Genomic DNA, 25147 nt, shown 5'->3' on the forward strand with positions numbered 1-25147 from the left:
TTTAAATCAAATATATGAAATTTTTCTTGTGTGCTTAACCTCATACCTTGCTTCATAACAGCTGTGACTTTGTGTGACTGAGAACCGTTAAATTCTGAGAACTTGTTATCAGCAAAATGTTACAACTCTTTCTTTTAGGCTGCGCTGCTTTCTCCATCTAGCAGGAATGTGGGAGTGGAGGCATGGATGTGAGGGTGCAGACTCATTCTCTCGTGTGTGTTCTGTTATGTGTGTGTGTGTGTGTGCGTAACTTTTCCTGTGCAGATTAGCTTTTTTTCTGCCTGTCAACTGATTATTGGGCTGATCTGAATAAAGGGTCTTTCTTACTGAAGTGTCCCTGAGGTGGGGCTGAAGAAAGACTATGATAAATATGCAGGGGAAAGCTGAAGTGTGTGTATGTGCTCAGCTGACACAGACTGCCTGAGTTGCTGTTCTCTGACATCTGGAGCTCTGTAATGCTTTATTCATCTAATTAATATATTATTAATTAGATAATTATTGAACTTATTTAAAGCCTCTGACTGATGTTTTAACCTGGGAGGACTAGAAAAAGTACAACAGTTTTCAATTTTATTTTAATTACGCTTATTATTTTCCCATCCATGACCACAATATTTTTGGAGGAATTTGGATCCCATTGATGTAGCAAGAATGTTTAAATGCATTTAAAACTATTAAATAATATATTTTAGCAAATCATTCAGCTTTCTACAGAACCAAACCATAAATGTGACATTATTAGTATGTTACTATAGTTAAAAATGCTTATTTCTCTGGATTTTAACATCCTACGAATCCTTTCTTATAACGTAAGTACATAAGTCAGGAAAATATACAACAGTTCTAGCTGTTTTAAATATTTTAATGAAAAAAAAACGCAAATATTGTGCCTTAAATGTGTAACATCCATCCCCATCCACACAAATTATTGCTGAAAATTGTTTCTAAACCAGTCACGCTTATTATCTTTGACCAATCTTTCTTATTTTGCATTACGTTTTAGCTTTTATGCGTTATAATTTTCCAATTTTTTCGTTTATGCTTATGCTGAACTGAGCTAAACTGAACTGAACGTAAACTTTGAAAAGTGAACTACACTGTTTCAATTTACTATGATCTTTTATGTGAAGCTGCTTTGACACAATCTACATTGTAAAAGTGCTATACTAATAAAGGTGAATTGAATTGAATTATTATTTTTCAATCCATGACCACAATACTTTTGGCAGAAATTTGATCCCATAGATGTTACACAGCAAGAAAGTTTAAATACATTTAAAACTACTAAATCATTTATTTTAGTAAATCATTCGGAAATCATTTGATATTTTAATGAAATAAATGTATATAATGTGCCCTTAAAGTGTAAAATCCATTCAAGCAACTTCAAGGCAAAAATAGTTTACAGATCAATTCCGTTTCATTCTGCTGAGTTAAAATACAGCAGAAATAATAGCATAAAGCCAGAGTGAACACTGTTTTTTACGGAAGCTCTTTCTGGCATTGACTATGGCAGAAGCGTCGCAGCCTGATACAGAATGACACTGATCTCCCCCTTCTTTGTGTCGCAGCTGATATGTGACACTCTGCAGCAGTATAATGCATGTTGGCGTTTCCCTCACCGCAGAGGAACAAGCATCAGGCCTTGTCTACAGACTTCAAGTGGGTGGCGCAAAAGATTGATGCCAGCAAATGTGCTGTGATGTACAAAATGCTTCTGAAATATAAGTTGTGGAGTAAGAAGCCCTAAAGGGGGTCGGGGACTCAGCAGCGCGTCACTTTTTATCATCTTTAAGTCTGCCTTCACTTAGATGCTTGGTAAATCAGTATTGTCAGTGTTAGCATTGCAGATGAACCAAGCAAACAATATTAGCTAGGTTTTGGTTATGATTACAGCATTTACCAATACCAAAATACAGTGTTTTTAAGTGTTTTTAAAGTAAAATATGTCCCTAGTGAGGTAACAAAGCAAGAAAATTTTCATTTTATAACATTTAACACTGCTTTTTTTTATCTTTTTTGCATATAAATCAAGCACACTAGCTAAGTTTTGGTTATATATACAGAATTTACCAATAGCAATGTACAGTTGAAGTATTTAAATATTTCCCTATGATGTTTAACAGAGCAATGGCATTTTCACAGAATTTTCTTTTGTATGTTTTTTATTTTCTTGTCTTATTTCTTTTAGTTTGGCTGAAATTACAGCAGTTTTTACATTTCAAAAATATGTAATTTTCAGGTCAGGTTTATTTTTTCAATTGGCTACAGAACAAACCACTGTTGTCTAATGACTTGCTAAGTTAACCTACTGTACTGTAAACTACCTGACGAAAGTCTTGTCATCAATCCCATTTGTAAAAGCAATAAATAATAACTTGACTTCTAGTTGATCATTTGGAAAAGTGGCAGAAGGTAGATTTTTCAGACAAATCATCTGTTGAACTGCATCCCAATCATCACAATACTGCAGAAGACCTTTTGGAACCCGTATGGACTCAAGATTCTCATAGATATCTGTCAAGTTTGGTTAAGGAAAAAATCATGGTTTGGGGTTGCATTCAGTATGCGAGAGATCTGCAGAGGTGATGCCAACATCGACAGCCTGAGGTATCAAGACATTTGTGCTGCCCATTACTTTACAAACCAGAGATTCTTCAGCAGGATAGCGCTCCTCATACTTCAGCCTCCACATCAAAGTTCCTGAAAGCAAAGAAGCTTAAGGTGCTCCGGGATTGGCCAGCCCAGTCACCAGACATGACATTATTGAGCATGTCTGGGGTAAGATGAAGGATGAGGCATTGAAGATGAATCCAAAGAATCCTGATGAACTCTGGGAGTCCTGCAAGAATGCTTTCTTTGCCATTCCAGATGACTTTATTAATACGTTATTTGAGTCATTGCAATGATGTATGGATGCAGTCCTCCAAGCTCATGGGAGTCATACACAATATTCATTCTTTCTCCACTGCACCATGACTTTATATTCTATACTGTACATTATTTCTTTTAAGTGACGAGACTTTTGTCTAAGCAAAGTCAGACCTTACTATCCTAATTAAATCATAAAAAAAATCAAGGCATGATCATGTTTTATTTTGGTAAAATAAGCATAATCTCGAGGCCTTTGCCTTTCATATAAGCCACTTCTGATACCAAATCATCAACTAGAAGTCAAGTTATTATTTGTTCCTAAAACTTAGCTAGAGGTAGTGTAGTTAAGCATTTAAATTGCACTTTAAATTTAATACAAGTATCTTGCAACAAAATTAGTAGAATATAATATACTGTCATCATGGCAAAGACAAAGGAAATTAGTTATTAGAAATGTTATTTAAACTATAATTTTTTTTAAATGTGCTTAAAACTCGCCACTAGGGAAATATTTGAAAAATAAATAAATGCTTTATAGGATGGCTAATAACTTTGCCCTCTGTATATTTTCTATTTAAGAATTAACATAAAAAAAATACAGCAACAGTTCAATATTCTATGTAAAACGATCATCGGTATGTTTCACAGACAGATTGTGATAAGAATTTAACATACCGTTACTACTATAGTTCATGCCCTTGACTGATTTCTGTATTATTCATTCACTACTAAAAAAAAAAAAGTCTGTCACATTTGAAATCATATTCAAATAGCCGAATAGGATTAAACCATCTGTCTGTCACTCCTTGAAGCATCACACTGCAAGTGTAGATGATGTGTGGTTTCATCATTTACTCTCTCGCATATCATTCCAGTGATTTCTCTTTTCTGTGTGCAAGATAATATATTTTTTGTGACTCTCAGATGTTTCAAGCTCCAAGAAGGATATAAAGGTACAACAGAAGTCATACATACTAGCAGGGGTGCCTTTAGGTACTTAGGCAGCCCTGTGCTAAAAGCTTTACAGTTGGCACATCCATCAGATTGAGCTATTTAAAACATAAACAACATAAATTACAATACAGCACTGTTAGTTGTAGTAAAAAGTATTTTGGACGTACTTAAATTAATTCAGCTATGTCTAAATTCCTGTTTATAGCACAAAAATGTAAGATTTAGTTTTTTAATTACAATACAAACACTAGAACGGTGTTATTTTGCTGACTTATGTACTTCCATTATCCCAAATGTTTAAAGGGGACCTATTATGCCCCTTTTTACAAGATTTAAAATAAGTCTCTGATGTCCCTAGAGTGCATATGTGAAGTTTCAGCTCAAAATACACCACAAATATTTTTTTACCTCTTTGAAACTGCTCGTTTTAGGCATTAATCTAAATCATGCCATTTTGGTGACTGTTTCTTTGAAATAAATTGAGATTGTGTTCCCAGCCTTCTTTTCAAAAAAGGGCGGAGTTACAAATGCCTGTGTGTCAGCATAGCGACAGATTCAAAAACAAGACTAACGTCCTATGCTAATTAGGGCAAGATCATCACTAATGGGCGTGGCTATTCCCCTCTGGTGACATGTACAAAAGGAGAATGTCAATCAAAATGTTTCTGCAGATTGTTTTTATTAAGTGTGTAACAGTCTTTTCGAAACATCGCAGCTAAATGTTGCAACTGTAGTCTGCTTCTACCGTTAAACAACAGCTCCCATTAAATGTTCTGTGTCATTTGAAAAGAGGCAGTACGGAGCGTCTACAAACTGACTTTAATCTTTAAAGGTGCTGTATGCACGTTTTTGACTCTTCTAAAGTGAACATTCTTATTTATCTGAAAAAGTCAATTACTCTGCTTTGATAATGTGCTTTCCGTGTCAGAACAAGTGTCTTTGTTTTGGTTCTTTCAACCCTCCCAATGTCAGTTTAGCCAATTATATTTCAGTACCCTGGGTTGCCTTGTTGGAAAACAGCTTATTTCATTCATTCAGTCATAAATGCTCTCAAAAGTGCATCCATGACTGAAATGCGACCTCCGATGGACAGTAGCTGACTCCGAAATGAGCCGCAGATTCAGAGTTACACATGAGGTGGTTAATAATTAGCAAATTATATAAATATTCTGAACGTAAACATTAGGTGAGCAGGTTACATTGTAACCCCGTGTCCTAACAACACGCTATGTGATGAGATTTGCAGTGATAAGCAATTTGGCTGTTTGCACCAGACGAAACACCACAGAAATTTAAATACAGTCTTGAAGAAGCACAGAATAGTGCACTCACTGCACTGGAACGAAATGGTAAGGTTTATAATCTAATTAATGCATATTAAACCTCTTTCGCATTTTTAAATGTACATGCTGAATCACTGATATTTGTTGGCTTGCACCGAGTCACAGTTGTAAAGTTTAGTTTCAAATGGCTTATTTTATTTTCAAGGTCTGCGGTGAACTATCTGCTGCTGCTTTCAGTATATGACAATAAATATCATGTAAAATGACATTCAAACTCACAATATTAGTGTTATGATCACCAGCGATCTAGTGGCTGCAGATCATTGGTAAACATGCAGTTCTCTAAAGAACTACAAGTCCGCTGGTTTATGGACTACAAGTTCCATCATGCACCTCACACACAGCTGTTCCTGTTTCAGTTTGATTCGGAGGATCGTTACGGACTGATTACAGTCCGTAATTATGGGTGAGTCTTGTTTGTGACATTACAACGAGTGTCCTTTGCCTTTCCGTGTTTGACCCTTGCTTCGTTTTGTTTGTTTATTTACGTTGTCTGCTGCCTGCCTTTTGACCATTCATCTGTTTCATGACCATGACTCTGGATTTTCCTGTATACATCTGTTTGCCCCTGTGTTGACCGTTGCTTGCCTGACCATTCTGTGTTGAATAAACGCAGCATCTTGTGTAAATTCGCACTTCCTTGCCTTTAGGCTCGATTGGTAGGCACACTCCTGTTGATGTCGTCAATCTGCAGGCAACCTGCACTTACATGTGTTTTGAACGAGGCATGCAATACCTAGTTCAACCACTGGGTGTCAAACTTACATACTGCACCTTTAATAAAGCCGTCAAAACAGACATTTGCTTTACAATTTCATCCACAGCTGCCATTTTTTTACCCCTTAATTTTCTCTATTATAGAGTATATAGAGATCAATACAGTGTAGAAATATGCATGAAGTAAAGCTCACACACTTTCCATCCTAGCACCTTTTCTCTTTTTTCTTTCCAACTGAAATGACTAAATATTACCTGCAATTTTTGCTGAGCAACTATGATTGTTATGACACCTATTGCTTACCTTCAAGCTATAACCTTACACCCCACCCTCATTATCATCATCATCATCATCATCTTATTACCTGCTGTATTGCCTTATGTTTAATTGAACTCCAAGCATAAGGTCTGCGTTCACAGTGCCAGTTTCCTGTCACCACAAGCTCCTGTAGGGCAGAAATTGAAACTCGAGCACATAGTGCAGTGGAGGGTTTCCCCTGCGAGCAGAGCCATTCTAATCTCATTTGAGAGACACTGGGAGGTTTATAGGCCCTTCTTCATCATAACCCTCACACAAAGGTAACCGCGGCGAGGCCAGAAATATGATGAATGCTGGAGTCAAATAAAAAAAATGTGAGGCTACAGAGGGGAAAAGAAGAGACGTAAAAAGAAAGAGTTGCCCCAGCCGGCTGCTTAAGTTCTCTGTGCGGAATTAAATAAACCTAATTATGACAAATCTTCCCTTTGCCACTGTCCTTAAGAATTATGAGCAAATGTATTTATAGCATGACTGGCCTCTTACCATCTTTCTCTCCAGGGTTTCCACAATTCCTCATCCTACCAACCTCATTGAATTAAAGGGATAGACCACCCAAACATGAGAAATCTGTCATCATTTGCTCAAGGAATAAACCTTGTGTAGCTCTAAGCATGCATGGGCTACTCTATTTTTGTCTTTTCGGTAACACTTTATAATTGCACACTATGAATCCTTTATTAAGCATTAGCAAATAGTGATTTCATTATTTGTTAAGCATTAACTCTACATTAATAGAAGTTAGTAAACAGTTTATAACTGCAAATACAAATGCTCTACTCTTGACATTTAAAATGTGCTTAATAATTGCTCTTTCATACTTTGTTACTGATTAATTTTTCATTATTATAGTTTTGCATCATTTACAAATCATTTGTATTTAAGTTAAAGGTTTTTTAAAGTCATTCAGAATGAGTTAGAAAATGATTAATGAACTATTCAAAGCAACATTTATATATTATAATCATTATCTAATAGTTAATTTGTATGTTTATAATTGCTTTATTAACTCAACTTTATCCAGTTTTGTGACCTAAAGTGACTGTTTATGCTTTATAAATCCTATAAACATGACAATTAAAGGCTCAGTATCAAATGAACAATAGTCTTTGCAATCTAAAAAGTAAAATTACTGTAAATTTTAAACATTGAGAAATAACAGGAGTGTCAAAATATAAAATAAACATAAAATTGGATTAAAAGCTACAACAATACAATAATTTAACAATATATTATTTTACAACATTTCAATGTTATTTAGCGATGTTTAAACTGTAGAGTAATTTTATTTTATTTAAGATTGTAAAGATTTATTTTTCATTTGAAACAGTTTCGTTTGTGGATCTTCAAATGAATAGAAATGAATAAAGTCGTTTATTTTCTTTTTTTTCCTGTTTAGAATTTAACTGAGCCTTTAATTATCATTTATAAGGGATTTATAAAGCATAAATAGTTCTCACTTTATAGGTCACAAAACTGGATGAAGTTAAGTTAATAGAGCATTTGTTAACATACAAATTAACTATTAGTATATGCCTGAAAAATAACATATATAAATAGTAATTTGAATAGTTTATTAATCATTTACTAACTAATTCTGAATGATCTTTACAAACTAGCAACTTCTCTCCAATAACTGGTTTGTAAATAATGCAATACTTAATGTAGTGATGAAAAAATATGAATTAACAAAGTATGAAAATACAACCATTAAGCACATTATAAATGTGCTTATAAGTCAAGAATACAGCATTTGTTTCTGCAGTTATAAACTGCTTACTAACATCTGTTATTGTAGAGGTAATGCTTAAGAAATAATGAAATAACTATTTACTGATGCCTAATAAATGATTCATAGTGTGTAGTTATTATAAAGTGTTACAGTTCTGTAGACAATCGAACAAAAATATTGCTTAAGGGGGCTAATACTATTGACCTTAAAATGTTTTTTTTAACTGCTTTCATTCAAGCCAAAATAAAACAAATAAGTCGTTATCCAGAAAACATAAGTAAATAAATAAATAAATAAATAAATAAATAAATAAATAACTATATAAAAAATACTATGAACATTTCTTGAACATGAAATATGAATACACGAAACATACACATGGAATAAACTCGAGTGTGACCACTGCTTTAGAATACATAATAGCAAAAAATAATACTTGAGTTTAACACAAACATTCCTTAGTGTTCAGTTCAGTGCTTCTCAAATATTCTGACTTAAAGACCCCTCTGCTGTCCAACATAACATCTGAAGTCCTCCTTATAGATTAGTACAGTGTGCGCTCACCAGCTACTTTATTACTTACACCTTTCAAGTACTGATGTGCAAGCATTATTTGTTTACTCAACAAAGGGCTGGAAACATTCCTCAGAGATGTTGATTCATTTTGACATGCGATTCAATGCATCAAGTTACTGTATTTACAGATACAAGTTACTGTTTTTGAGATACTGTTGTTTTTCTATGAGCTTGAACCAGTCTGGACATTCTCCTCTGATCTCTGGCTTAAACAAAAATAAATGAATAAATAAATAAATAAATAAATAAATAAATAAATAAATAAATACTAGTATATAAGCTCTTTCTGAAGTACTCAAGACATTCCACATGTACACAGGTATTTTTATAAACTATTTCCACTCATGCACTTAAAAAAAAAAAATCTGTCAACATGATGATACAAAAAAAAGCTAGGATGCACTGTCAAGAGCATGTCATACCATCAGATGATATATATCGATGATATGATATAACGTTAAGAAAAAAGGCATGTCGACCAATCAGAAGGCTGTGAAAGAAGATAGTGGCACCTCTTCCTTCGAAAAAAAAAGTTAAATCTCAATTACCATGGCAAAACCATGTAGAAAATTTATTTTTTTTTAAATACCTGTGTGGACAGGCCTCAGACCAGTCTGTCTGGACTAACAATCAAGATATGCTCAAAGTCACTTAACCTTTCTGCCCTATTTCGATGCTTGTATATTGGAGCAGATTATAAGCCATTTGTGAACAGGTGTACCCAAAAAAGTGTGAATTTTTATCAACAGAAACTGTGTTTGCCAATTAATTAACCTCAGTTGCTTCAATAGACTATTCAGGGTTATAGAAGTTGCTAAAAAGGGTGAAAAAAATGTGGTTTAATTAGCATCTTAATTTGATAGCATTTTAATTGAATTTAAGCCAAAGTTTGGATTTGAAAACTGTAATAGTTTGCACCAGCAGGCATGATTAAGCACTTACTAAAAGTAAATAAATCAATCAACTTGAGAAATCACAATATATTATTAGTATAATTTTTTTTTAATTCAAAATAATTAATAAATAAAATGGGAAGAGAAATTAAGTAAATATATTTTAAGAACATACATCTGCTATAAGTGAAATCAGTCCTAAGTTGCATGGCTACATTTGTGGGAATAGAAAAAAATATTATATAGTAAGTAAATAAATAAACAAACAAATTAAAAAAATTTAAATTATAACAGACAGACAGACAGACAGAGAGAGAGAGAGAGAGAGAGAGAGGTAGGTAGGTAGGTAGGTAGGTAGATAGATAGGTAGATAGATAGATAGATAGATAGATAGATAGATAGATAGATAGATAGATAGATAGATAGATAGATAGATAGATAGATAGATAGATAGATAGATAGATAGATAGATAGATAGATAGATAGATAGATAGATAGATAGATAGATAGATAGATAGATAGATAGATAGATAGATAGATAGATAGATAGATAGATAGATTAGTAAAACCCAACAGTGTATGAACGTAATTAACTCAAAATTTACTGAAAGTTAATTCTACGCATTTGAAAAGAGTTTTGGACTCAGTGTTGAAGGTAATGAGTTAATTAAATACCTCATTACTTCAACTGAAATGGAGTAAGTTCAGTTTCCTCAAATGGTTGCCTTAACTTATTGGGTTTTACAGTACTCAGTTGGTTTGAGTTCTCTTCATTGATTGGGTTTTACTGTGCTCAAATTGCTTCATTTACTCAAATGGCTTAAGTTCACAGTACTCCTTAGGATTAGTGTTTGAACTTAAATGGTTTGTTGCAACTGGTTTCCTCAAAGGGTTTGAGTTTTGAGACTTAATTGTTATATGTTCAATTTGCCTAAATTTGTAAAAACTAGTGTTAACTTAATTCCTTCATGTTGTCCCAACACAAATCGATTATGTGGAACCCAGCATTTTTTACGGTGTACAGTGGCATCTCAACCAATCAAAATCAATGACCAAATAGTAAACTTGATTAACATACACTCAAAAATGATGTTAGCTGTTAGTTCAAACTATTTATTTAGAATAAACTCAAACAACACAATTCAGATTTTTTTTCAACTTAATTGTTTTATGTTCAATCCACTTAAATTTGTAAGCCGCTTCAATTGACAAGAGTTTCTATGTAAAGCTGCTTTGACACAATCTACATTGTAAAAGCGTTATAGAAATAAAGATGAATTGAATTGAACATACAATGCCATATCAATCAATCAAAATCAATGACCAAACCAAAAGAAAGTTCAGAACTTATGGACATCAACTGCCCAGATATAACAAACTTTGTTGCATTTGCTCTTCAGTGTTTGGGCTTTTAGCAGTGACATTTACACTTACCGGCCACTTTATTAGGTACACCTGTCCAACTGCTCGTTAACGCAAATTTCTAATCAGCCAATCACATGACAGCAACTCAATGCATTTAGGCATGTAGACATGGTCAAGATGATCTGCTGCAGTTCAAACTGAGCATCAGAATGGGGAAGAAAGGGGATTTAAGTGACTTTGAACGTGGCATGGTTGTTGGTACCAGACGGGCCTGAGTATTTCAGAAACTGTTGATCTACTGGGATTTTTAAGCACAACCATCTCTAGGGTTAACTGAGAATGGTCTGAAAAGAAGAAAATATCCAGTGAACGACAGTTCTGTCTTGTTGACGCCTTGTTGATGCCAGAAGTCAGAGGAGAATGGTCAGACTGGTTCGAGCTTATAGAAAGGCAACAGTGACTCAAATAATCACTCGTTACAACCGAAGTATGCAGAAGAGCATCTCTGAACGCACAACAAGTCAAACCTTGAGACGGATGGGCTACAGCAGCAGAAGACCACACCAGGTGCCACTAATGTCAGCTAAGAACAGGAAACTGAGGCTACAATTTGCACAGGCTCACCAAAATTGGACAATAGAAGATTGGAAAAACATTGCCTGGACTGAAAAGTCTCGATTTCTGAAGGCAAAAGGGGTTCCAACCCAGTACTAGTAAGGTGTACCTAATAAAGAGGCCGGTGAGTGTACATCACACTGAACTGAACTTCAACTCCGTAAAATGAACTGAAGCCATTTCAATTGACTAGAACTTCTTCTATGTTAAGCTGCTTTGACACAATCTACATTGTAAAAGCGCTTTAGAAATGAAAATGAATTGAATGTACAATGCCATCTCAACCAATCAAAATCTACGACCAAACCAAAAAAAGTCCGGAACTCATAGACATAAACTGCCCAGACATAACAAATTGCTGCGAAATGAAACTTCGGTATAAACGTGAGTCCTTGGAATGGCAAGAAAATCTATGGCCATGTTTTTTTTTTGTGGAGAGAAAATAAAGTGTCCAGCCAGCTCTCCAGCCCTCCTCTCAACACGACCTCCACTTTCAGGAAGACAAATGTCCAGCGGTATTATCAGTCCGTCCATCTTTCCATCTCTCTCTTTCTCTGTGGGTGAATGAGTCAGACTGGTTGATCGATGCAGGCCGGGTCAGTCCATTCCTCGCGGCGACGTGGTTCACCCACAGCACCGGCTCACTGATTTACACTGCGGGGGCACAGCACAGATACGATGCCAACAGCAGTTTATTTTCAGTAAGTAATATGATTGAAGGCCTTATATAATGACAAATGTCTAACAGTCGCCGCTCATGTGGGTTTTTAGAGGATTTTATTAAATTAATGCATTTATTTAATGAAATCCGAGGCTGTTCTGGTTAATTTCGCTCAACCTCAGGATGAGGCTCATATCCCTCGGGTACTTTTCTGATTAAGATATCTGTGGGGACGCCAGTCATGACAGAATTTAATCATTCAGAGAGATTATTGCTACAAGTGGCTGCTGGATGATTCATGTCCAAAGATTGATTTTAAAATAATCAGGGTTTTTTTGCTCAAGTGCACTTCAGTGAATATGTGAAATTTTACACCACAGGGGGAAAAACCTGGAGCATTTTTGGGGGGTATTTGTCAGCTTATGATTTTCCATGGGGAATTAAGACACAGTAAATCTTTGGGAGAAACTTTATTTTAGAAGATCACTAATTTTATCCTACTGCTTTGTCATATGCAGATGTTTGCTCAAGTTAGCTTAATCTGCCTAAAAGGCATTATTTTAAAAAAATACTTTATTTCTACTTTATTAGCAAGATAAAGTAGAAATTTTTCTGATTCTGATTTCTGAGATATACATTCATCGGCCACTTTATTAGGTACACCTCTCTAACTGCTCATAAACACAAATTTCTAATGGCAGCAACTCAATTTAGGCAGTAGACGAGATCAAGACGATCTGCTACAGTTCAAACCGAGCATCAGAATGGGGAAGAAAGGTGATTTAAGTGACTTTGAACATGGCATGGTTGTTGCTGCGAAACGGGCTGGACTGAGTATTTCAGAAACTGCTGATCTACTGGGATTTTCACGCACAACCATCTCTAGGGTTTACAGAGAATGATCTGAAAAAGAGAAAATATTCAGTGAGCTACAGTTCTGTGGGCGCAAATGCCCTGTTCATGCCACAGGTCAGAGGAGAATGGCCAGACTGGTTCTAGCTGATAGAATGTCAACAGTAACTCAAATAACCACTCGTTACAACCAAGGTATGCAGAAGAGCATCTCTGAACACATCAAACCTTGAGGTAGATGGGCTACAGCAACAGAAAACCACACCGGGTGTCACTCCTGTCAGCTAAGAACAAGAAACTGAGGCTATAATTTGCACAGGCTCACCAAAATTGGACAATAGAAGATTGGAAAAACGTTGCCTGGTCTGATGAGTCTCGATTTCTGCTGCAACATTCGGATGGTGGGGTCAGAATTTGGCATCAACAACCTGAAAGCATGGATTCATCCTGCCTTGTATCAACAGTTCAGGCTGGTGCTGGTTGTGTAATAGTGCGGGGGATATTTTTTGGCACACTTTGGGTCCATTAGTACCAATTGAGCATCATGTCAATGCTACAGCCTACGTGAGTATTGTTGCTGACCATGTCCATCCCTTTTCGACCACAATGTACCCATCTTCTAATGGCTACTTCCAGCAGCATAACGCACCATGTTATAAAGCACGAATCATCTCAGCCTGGTTTCTTAAACATGACAAGGAGTTTACTGTAATAAAAATGGCCTCCACAGTCACCAAATCTCAATCCAATAGAGCGACTTTGGGATGTGGTGGAACAGTTGATTCGCATCATGGATGTGCAGCTGACAAATCTGCAGCAACTGCGTGATGCTATCATGTCAATATGAAGCAAAATCTCTAAGGAATATTTCCAGCACCTTGTTGAATCTATGCCACAAAGGATTAATGCAGTTCTGAAGGCAAAAGGGGGGCCAACCAAGCTGTACCTAAAAAAAGTGGCCAGTAAAAACTGTGCACTGAAAATCAAATTGTGTCCAATATCTTTTTCTTTCTTTTGGTTTTGTTCCTGCTACAAATGCTAAGACAGATGGCCATTACTTTCTAATGGCTCTTGGGTGTGTGTGGACTAAAGTCAGAAAGCTCTGTGAGCCACATGATCAGTGTTATTTGATCGGCCCCAGTGCAGTATTCTAGATGAGAGCGTTGAGTTTTTGAATGGTATTTTAGTCTTTTTTTATTAGCTTATGTACTTCTTTTTTATAAGAGGCCACTGTGTGTCAATTATGATGGATGTGGCAATCATGGCTTGGATCTGTCATTTAAGACATCATAAATCATACAAAATGTACTCAACATCAAAAGAGTTGCCTCCAAATATAACTGTCAGTTTCAAACTAATTTTCAATCAATAAAATGTGAAATGCAATTGACAGGACATTAGTCCACTTATGAAACAAACACACACATACTATATTATTATGTTCTGTGGGGACCTTACACAGATATAATGCTTTTTATACTGTACAAATTGTATACTGTGTTTATATGTATATATTTTTTAAACATTACCGAAAAAAACTTTTGACATCACATAACCTTATTCATAAATTTTCCTAGAATAATTTCTGAAGCAATCTGACTATGAAGACTGAAGTTTTATTTAAAGGGCACTTTAACCAATTATAACGGTTTTTAGATCGACCGCAACTTGACGTAGGAGTGTGGTCCCCCCGCCCACCAATATTGACTGACAGCTGCGTATTAACATGTCCTGGTAGTCACGTGTATAATCATTTCAACAAGAGAGGATATTCGGAAAGCAACCGGAAATAAAAGGTCTGTTCAGTTTGCTAGGATCATCAATCATCATCAAATGTGTTCAAGAGTGAGTTTTACAAGTTTAAAATGTCTTAAAACAGTGCATGTGTGTAATGAATTACAGCGTTTTACTTCAGCTTTACTTTATCTGCACAGCCGCGTGTCAGAACAATTATAAAAGACGCTTAAATCCTGGTTTGTGGATGTTAAATCAGGTTTATTTTGTACATTAACATAACAGATATCAATACAGCTGTGGATATTAACCTGTATCCTGTCACATTTGTGTGCAAAAAGAGTGCAAAGCTAAACCCGCGCGCTGTTTGTGTGTGTGTCTGTGCTGTGTGTGTGCGTGAACTCATTGCAATCTACAACAAATGCATCAAATACTTACTGGTAAAGTTCTTACTGTAGTATTTCTCACAAATGTTATGTGAGATCTGCTTCCTTTATGCCTGTCCCGTTGTCTGAGGCAGTCAAGGGCTGAAATTGAAGCACACTGGCAGGCACGTAGGAATGATGGGCGGGGAGGACTAGCCTTAAAGGCACAGTACACAAAAACAGCAACAAGCTCTTTAGACCTATAAAATACAAACCACTGAAAGCTATAACAAATAATCTGATGGGTGTTTTGAGCTGAACCTTTACAGACACATTCTGGGGACACAAAGGGCTTATATTAAATCTGGAAAAAGGGGTAACCTAGGTGCCGTTTAATTTTGTTTTGTTTTGTTTTTATTCAGCTTTGCTATACAGGAATAACTACCATTATTTTTTCCTTCGGCTTAGTCTCTTTTTTTCATCAGGGGTTGCCACAGCAGAATGAACCACCAACTTATCCAGCAAATGTTTTGCACAGCAGATGCCCTTCCAGCTGCAACTCAGTACTGGGAAACATCCATACGCATTCATTCACACATATACACTACGTTCAATTTAGTTTATTCAATTCTATAGTGCATGTGTTTGGACTGTGGGGGAAACTGGAAACCTACGCCAACATGCAACATGCAAACTCCACACAGAAACGCCAACTGACCCAGCCAGGACTCGACCTTCTTGCTAAAGAGCGACAGTGCTAACCACTGAGCCACCGTGCCACCCCTTACAACCCCTTAAAATATCTCTCTTTTCTTACAATCTCACAGCTAAGTTAACTACAGAGTTTTGGCAAAAGTTGTACTGCATTTCCTGTAGTATAACTCTAAACAAGCACACTACATGACCTAAATGGCTAATTTGTACACAGAAATGAATGATTTATGAGATGCGCTAAGAAAACCCGGCCTTGTTTTTGAATTGATGACTTGATAAGCATACACAGAACGCATGTCCTGTCTTGTCTATTGAGAAAACAGGCTAATGGGTTTTTGATCTGGCTGCTGTTTCCCTCTCAACTGGGAGATCTTAAGTATGTCTCTAACACTGATATCTCATGGCTGTGCTCCAAGTTTCTGAGGACCCATCAAAACAAACACGGTGAAGGGACGAGCTAAACCACAGTGAACGGTGTATTACAGGGGGCGGTTTGCTTTTCCTCCCAGCCCTCACTGAATCCGCCTGATGCTTAAATATGCACTGAAAGGATAAAGGAGCAGAATAATGCATAGCCTCATCCACATCTCATCCATCACAATGATCTCAGACATATTTGAGAGGAGATAGGGGGCACAATGTTACAATTTTTGGTTTTGGCCAAATAATGAACTAAGTAATGGGGTTAGACAAACAATATTTTTTTATGAACAACACACAAGCCTTTCCTACAAGTACTGATTGTCAGACCCAGGGGCGTCGCTAGACCCACGTGCCCCAGTGAAAATCTCCAGTGCCCCAGTAAATGCATTGACATATGATTTACTTCATATGCACGTGTATTTATTAAGAGTGGTAATTCTGAAATAAATACGTTATTCTCTATGTGCAACTGAACCAACGCTGGTGAAAGCAATGTAATCAAAAAGCAAACTGATGCATCTCCGCGTGTGCGCAGAGAACACACGCGCCTCGCGCACGCGCTGCTCTTCTTCTGAGAGTCCCGGTAGTTAACATGCGCCAAAACAGAAGGCTGCTTGTTACGCGCCGCTCATGCGTTGGAAAACCAGCGTAACAGCCTTTTTTGTTTTGCAAGTGGACAAAACTAAAGTTCAAACAATATGACGATCTTACTAAGCATGCCTCCTGATAGATTATTGTATGAATCAAAAAGGAGGGATGACGAGTCAGGAGGTAAGACTTAGCAAACCTAATTATCTGCCATGTGTCAAGTCTACAACAGATAATTCTATAACACATCTTTTTTTGTATTTTATTGAATTGTCTATAGAATTTCATTCAAATAAAATTAATATTTATGCAAAAGTAATTTCTTAAATGATCTTAACATATCACTCCAGTTGTCTTAACATTGTTTTCCAGTTACAAGTAAGATTATTTTGAAGAATAATTGTATAATAATAAGAATACTTTTATTTATAATACAATATACATATGTATATATACATATGTATATTGTATTATAAATAAAAGTATTCTTATTATTATACAATTATTCTTCAAAATAATAGTGAATAGTATATATATATATATATATATATATATATATATATATATATATATATAGTGTATTTATATTTATTTATAGTGTGCGTGTATATATATATGGGGGATGGGGGAAGGGGGTACGCGCCCCAGTAGAGCTTTATGTCTAGCAACGCCCCTGGTCAGACCTATTATTCCTGTGCTTTGCCAGATTTAATATTTTGCATATTTTATAGCAAACCTTCCAGCCAATCAGGAAAACGATGTCTGCTTCACTAAAGTACTAATGGAGATTAACCTCTATATAAATATGTCCGTTGTGGTGAAGATGGAGCTGAGCCGGAAGGCAAAGCTCTCGATTTACCGGTCAATCTATGTTCCCACTCTCACCTATGGTCATGAGCTTTAGGTCATGACAGAAAGGACAAGATCTCGGTTACAAGCAGCCGAAATAAAGTTTCCTTTAAAGGGTGGCAGGGTGCACTCTTATGGATAGGGTGAAGAGCTCTGACACCCGGGAGGAGCTCGGAGTAGAGCCACTGCTCCTCCACATCGAGAGAAGTCAGTTGAGGTGGCTCGGGCATCTGTTTCGGATGCCTCCTGGACGCCTACCTAGGGAGGTGTTCTAGGCATGTCCCACCAGGAGGAGACCTCGGGGAAGTCCCAGGACACGCTGGAGGGACTATGTCTCTCGGCTGGCCTGGGAATGCCTCGGGATCCCCTCGGAGGAGCTGGAGGAAGCGTCTGGGGAGAGGAAAGTCTGGGGTTCTCTCCTAAGACTGCTGCACCTGCGACCCGGCCCCGGAAAAGTGGCAGAAAATGAATGAATGAATGAATTGAATAAATATGCTCAATATATTTGGATAGAGGTAGCTAATACATGTTAGCTATTAGATATGTCCATGTCATTAACATGAACACACACAATTTCTTTGACCTGTGTGCTCTCTCTGTTTGCCTGTGACTGATTAAAAGAGGGGGCTAAGAGATCTAATGTCATTACTAATGAGAATGTTGTCAAATATTGTGCTGCAAAGAGCAAAATGAGGTTTACCTTGTCTATATAATTTAACATGTACTTATATAGTGCATTTATTGTCTACTCTCTCGCTTCAGCCAATCACTGCAAAACAAGAAGCTTTTCTTTGAGTTTTTGTCTTGTGTATACAGAAAATTTCGATAAATTCTTCAATCAAGAAATATATAAACATATTGGGCTCTATTTTAACGATCTAAGCGCAAAGTCTAAAGCTCCAGACACAAAAGCAATAAGGGCGTGTCCGATTACACTTTTACTATTTTAATGAAAAAATAGCATTTGCGCCATTGCACATGGTCTAACACGGTTGTGCTTATTCTCTTAATGAGTTTTGGGTGTGTTTTGAGAATAAACCAGTCAGAGTCTCATCTCCCATTCCCTTTAAGAGCTAGTTGCGTTGCGCCATGGCACATTTGCTATTAACATGCTTGACTTTGTAAGTGGAAAAACTGAACGCTTAAGCTACAAAACAGAGCATCTGCAGCATGAGGATAAAGAATGAGCCTCCTCCAATTGGCCTTTACTTTCACTTTCTTATTCTCACTTTCCTAGATAAGGAAACGGTGTCATACGCACTCTGTTGAAGATATCCATTAGCATACACAATTAGTTTAGTTTGTTAAGCGCAACGATTTGTTTCAAAACTATTTCTAAATTTAGTTCTAATTTCCAGCAAACGAATAAATGAACAATAATAGCAAAGTGTGGTCACAAAACTGTTATATCCAAACACACGTCCGGTGCCCCATATGGTCCAAAATCCAACTTGTCCACAAATATAAGCTTGTTTTTAATAAAACAAATATAAAAATGCATATAATAAATAATACTAATAATAATATCATTATATAAAAGCAAGTTGTCATGAATAAACTGAAAAAAGCCCACCAAGAAGAATACTGTCACGGATTGGCCAGGCTCTTCCACCAGCATCACGCAACGATCACCGTCACCTGAGTTTTAACCACGCACAGCTGCACCCAATCACTTCCATTCACTATATAAGCACACACCTCACTTCAGTCAGTGTCCGGTCTCGTTCCAACGAAGCGGACTCCTAGAGAGTACCTCCTGGTAGTCACTAGCACATTGATTTCATATCCTGAACTTACCTGATCTCTGTTTTGTTCCAGTCTGTCCAGTGTTCCCGGTGTCCTGTCCGTATTGAGTGTCTTCAGTCTGTCTTCCCCACAAGCCCTCTGGTGTGTGCATTCGGTCTCCCTCAGTGTCTGTCATCCATCCTGATCCGAAGAAGGAATACCATCTCAACAATACTACAATCACATCCCCTCTGTTATCCTCGTATGCTCCTCTGCTGTAATAAACATCCTTCATTATATACTCACCTAACTTGTCCGTCTGCTTCCCTAACAGAAGACCGGACCTAACAGTTTACAGCATGAGCACTCCCGATCCCATTCAGGAGTTGGTGGACTCCCTGAAGAGAGTGTTAATGCCAGCTACTCCACTTCCCGAAGCACCACCAGCACCGAGCACTTCTTCACCGTCCACCCACTCATCCAGTCCCATGGCTCGACCAGCGCCCTACTCTGGCGGGGCGGAGGAGTGCAATGGCTTTCTATTACAATGTTCCCTGATATTCACAATGCAACCAGAATTATACCCCACAGATCGGTCCAAAATTGCATTCATCATCTCCCTTCTCTCTGGGTCGGCTCTCCGGTGGGCTGAGACCATCTGGCAGCAAGCTGGGCCGGTAACCAATTCCATTCAAAGCTTTACCACATATTTCAAGGATGTCTTTGGTCGTGCAGATGGAGAAGTAGCAGCCGGAGAGCAATTATATCATCTTAAGCAGGGAGCCATGTCCACCCAGGACTATGCGCTCCGATTTCGTACTCTGGCTGCTGCTAGTGGATGGAATGAGCGATCTCTCCTAACCACCTACCGGCTCGGCTTGGAGCCCAACCTGAGGTTACAGCTGGCAGCTCTCGACGATACCATGGGGTTGGAAAAATTCATCCAACAGTCTCTTCGATGTTCTGATCGTCTGAAGGTCTACCAGCATGATCTCCCATCCATCTCACAAGCACTCCTTCGTCCGCCAGAGCCAGTCGTCCCTCCAGAATCAGAACCTATGATCATCGAATCTGGTAGACTTACGATTACTGAGCGACAGAGGAGGCTGACCCGGGGTCTGTGTATGTACTGTGGTGCCGAAGGACATGTCAGGCTGGACTGTCCCATTCGTCCAGTACGTTCATTGGTGAGTGTATTCAGTTCTCCAGTTGAGAAAATGCACCCTCTCACCACCAATGTTCAGTTAACTGCCCATTCTGTCTCTATTTCAGTCACGGCCCTCATCGACTCCGGGTCAGCCGGAAATTTCATCTCGCACGCCCTCTGTCGCCGCCTCCAGCTCCACACCGAAGCCTCGACGCACGTCTACCAGATTCAACCTATAACCACCGATATCCATTCCCAGGCACGTATCCATCGTAAATGTGAACCCGTAACCCTCAGAGTAGGGTTACTTCATAAAGAAGAAATTCAATTTCTGGTTCTGGAGGGAGCATCAATGGACATCATCCTAGGGCGCCCGTGGCTGGTGAAGCATGATCCCATCCTCTCTTGGGGCACTGGAGAAATCAAAAGATGGGGTAAAGAATGCGTCTCCAGCTGTTTTCCTGACCTACCCTTGCAGATCCAGAGACCCATAAATGTCTACGTCACGTCCGTCGAAAGTCCAGTTGAGAAACAATCCATTCAGATCCCGAAGATCTACTCCTCATACGAGGACGTATTTTGCCCCAAGAGAGCTTCCCAGCTACCTCCACATCGGCCATGGGACTGCGCCATTGACCTGCTTCCTGATGCTCCTATGCCCAGAGGTAGGATCTACCCGTTGTCCCTTCCAGAAACTAAGGCCATGGAGGAGTACATTCAGGAGGCTCTGAGTCAGGGGTATATTCGCCAGTCCACGTCACCCGCTGCCTCAAGCTTCTTCTTCGTGGCCAAGAAGGATGGAGGGCTGCGGCCATGTATAGATTACCGAGTTCTGAACCAAGGCACCATCAAGTTCAGGTATCCACTTCCTCTCGTCCCTGCGGCCCTAGAACAACTCCGATCTGCCCGAATATTCACTAAGTTGGACCTCCGCAGCGCATACAACCTGGTACGAATACGCGAGGGGGACGAATGGAAGACGGCGTTTGTGACCCCTACTGGGCACTACGAATACCTGGTCATGCCCTATGGTCTGGTCAACGCCCCCTCCGTATTCCAGAACTTCATCCACGAAGTCCTCCGGGAGTTCCTCCATATCTCCGTCATCGTCTACATTGATGATATCCTGATTTACTCCCGGAGTGAGGCCGAACATCGCCACCACGTTGCGGAGGTCCTACAAACCTTAAGGAAACACAAATTGTATCTCAAGGCTGAGAAGTGTTCATTTCATTTACCATCTGTTCAGTTCCTCGGATACATCATTGATCGACAAGGGGTTCGCATGGACGAGGGGAAGGTCACTTCCGTCATCTCCTGGCCTGAACCGAAAACCATTAAAGAACTCCAACGATTCCTAGGGTTTGCCAATTTCTATCGACGTTTTATCCACAACTACAGTCTTATCACCGCTCCGCTCACCAACCTCCTAAAGAATCAACCCAAAACGCTATCCTGGCCACCCGAAGCGGCCGCAGCCTTCCAAAGCCTCAAGAAGTCCTTCACGCAGGCTCCACTCCTGACTCACCCCAATCCCGACTTACCTTTCGTGGTCGAAGTGGATGCATCGACCACCGGAGTGGGAGCCATCTTGTCCCAGCTCCATGGGAATCCCTCACTACTCCATCCATGCGCCTACTTCTCCCGTAAGCTCAGCCCGGCGGAAAAGAACTATGACATCGGGAACCGTGAACTTCTAGCCATCAAGCTTGCCCTGGAGGAGTGGCGACACTGGTTGGAGGGAGCTAAACATCCATTCCAGGTGATTACTGACCATAAAAACTTACAATACCTGAAAGAGGCGAAAAGACTCTGTCCTCGTCAAGCCCGGTGGTCCTTATTCTTCTCCAGATTTCAATTCTCCATCTCATATCGACCAGGATCCAAAAACATCCGGGCGGATGCACTCTCCAGAATCCATGACCAACAGGAAACAAGTGAGACCCCGGCCAACATCCTCCCAGATCAGATCACTGTCTGTCCCATCACCTGGTCTGCTCCAACAGTTGTCGCCACCCCAGAGTCCAGAACTCCGCCGGGCTGTCCCCCCAATCGACGCTTCATCCCTGAAAATCAACGGGTAGATCTCATTCACTCCAGTCATACCTCTCTGGGCACAGGGCATCCCGGGGCCAACAACACCCTCTCGCTGCTATCCCAACGCTTCTGGTGGCCGAACATGGCGAGGGATGTGAGGAGATACATCCAAGGCTGTAGAGAATGTGCCATGTCAAAAAGTCCTCGTCATCTACCTGCAGGAAAACTCCATCCCTTGCCCATCCCAAACCGCCCCTGGTCACACCTAGGAGTTGACTTCATGACAGACCTCCCATCGTCTGAAGGTAATACTTGCATATTAGTCATTGTAGATCGATTTTCCAAATTCTGTCGTCTGATTCCTCTGAAGGGTCTACCCACAGCCCTAGAAACCGCTGAGAACCTATTTAACCATGTCTTTCGATGTTTTGGGCTACCTGAAGACATAGTCTCGGACCGAGGACCCCAATTCATCTCCAGACTATGGAAAGCCTTTTTTAGACTCCTAGGTGTGACCGTCAGCCTCTCGTCTGGCTATCACCCACAGACCAACGGCCAGACTGAGAGGAAAATTCAAGAAGTGGGGCGGTTCCTCAGGACCTTCTGTCACGGTCATCAGAACTCCTGGAGCCAGTTTCTGGGCTGGGCGGAATACGCCCAGAATTCCCTGCGGCAACCTACCACCGGACTTACGCCATTCCAGTGTATTCTGGGCTTCCAACCTCCACTCTTTCCCTGGGATGGCGAACCTTCTGACGTCCCCGCAGTGGATTACTGGTTCCGGGAGAGCGAGAGGGTCTGGGACGATGCTCATCACCATCTCCAGAGGGCAGTTCGCCGAGCCAAGGAGGTGTCAGACAAGAAGAGGATTCCTGGACCTGCCTATGCTCCAGGGCAGAAAGTTTGGCTCTCCACCAGAGACATCCGCTTGCGACTGCCCTCCCGAAAACTTAGTCCCAGATTTGTTGGTCCCTTCACCATCCTGGAACAGGTCAACCCAGTCACCTATAAGTTACAGCTACCACCACAATACAGAATTCACCCCACATTCCACGTGTCACTCCTCAAACCCTTTCACGACCCTCTGATTCCCTCCACAGAGCCTGGCCATGAAGAGGAACCCCCGCTCCCACTGATTTCAGAAGAAGGGTCCATATACAAGGTCACGGACATTCTACGGTCCCGACGTCGTGGTGGTCAGCTGGAATACCTCGTAGACTGGGAAGGATATGGTCCAGAAGAGAGGTCTTGGGTCCCCAGATCCGATATATTAGATCCCGCACTCATGGAGGAGTTCCACTCCAATCACCCCGAGTTCCCAGCACCTCGTGGACGAGGTAGACCACCACGGCGTCGGCGGTCTAGGCCCTCAGGAGCGGGCCCTGGGGAGGGGGGTAATGTCACGGATTGGCCAGGCTCTTCCACCAGCATCACGCAACGATCACCGTCACCTGAGTTTTAACCACGCACAGCTGCACCCAATCACTTCCATTCACTATATAAGCACACACCTCACTTCAGTCAGTGTCCGGTCTCGTTCCAACGAAGCGGACTCCTAGAGAGTACCTCCTGGTAGTCACTAGCACATTGATTTCATATCCTGAACTTACCTGATCTCTGTTTTGTTCCAGTCTGTCCAGTGTTCCCGGTGTCCTGTCCGTATTGAGTGTCTTCAGTCTGTCTTCCCCACAAGCCCTCTGGTGTGTGCATTCGGTCTCCCTCAGTGTCTGTCATCCATCCTGATCCGAAGAAGGAATACCATCTCAACAATACTACAATCACATCCCCTCTGTTATCCTCGTATGCTCCTCTGCTGTAATAAACATCCTTCATTATATACTCACCTAACTTGTCCGTCTGCTTCCCTAACAAATACATGGAGGCAGTGGATTTTTATATTTATGTAGAAAGTAATAATTTTTGTAATGTTGTACTCCTTTAATTCTTTTGCATTTGTAAAGATATTTGTAAAGATCTTAATATATTCTGACCCTTTGAGTTTAAATAAATGTATAAAAATTGACACATTGTGAAACATCAGTTAACTGACTAACATTACTATTGTCTCACTTTTAACATTTGTTTCATTAGCATGTCACATCTAATGGTGTAGAAAGCGTACAAAAAATACAGGATCAATTCCTAAACGAGTCTTGCGCATATTATAGGAAATCCTCGAGAGAGCCATGAGCGGTTGTGCTAAACATTTCAAGCTAATGGCATCATGAAGGATCACTGTCTGGAGGATCTTAGTGAGCAGAAACAGATGTTATGTCTACTCTCTGTGTTGCGGGATTACAGAACAGGCATGAGGCAGATGTTACTAATTCATTTCAAATCCTCCCTAACACCTTTAAAGAGATTTGCGAGACAAGCGTAAGGGCTAAGCAGCTTCTTGAGTGTTTAGTGATGGTCTTTGGAGGACACACAGACACAATGGAAAAAGAGTTTGTCACTTGTGTTGAAACTTGTGTGCGGATATAACTCTTTTTAAGTGAGTTTATGTATATTGATTCAGCTATATTTAGTGTTCAATGCTTAGATGTTGCCAGTACTTTGGCACTGCTCATTACGGATACGTACCCAGGTCTACATTTCTTGGGACAGCGAAATATGTAACCGGAGGTATGTCTTCTCGCAGTTTTTGTTTTTGCAAATCCGCCAGAG

This window comes from Danio aesculapii, chromosome 7 (assembly GCF_903798145.1).
Source record: "Danio aesculapii chromosome 7, fDanAes4.1, whole genome shotgun sequence".
Lineage (NCBI taxonomy): Eukaryota > Metazoa > Chordata > Actinopteri > Cypriniformes > Danionidae > Danio > Danio aesculapii.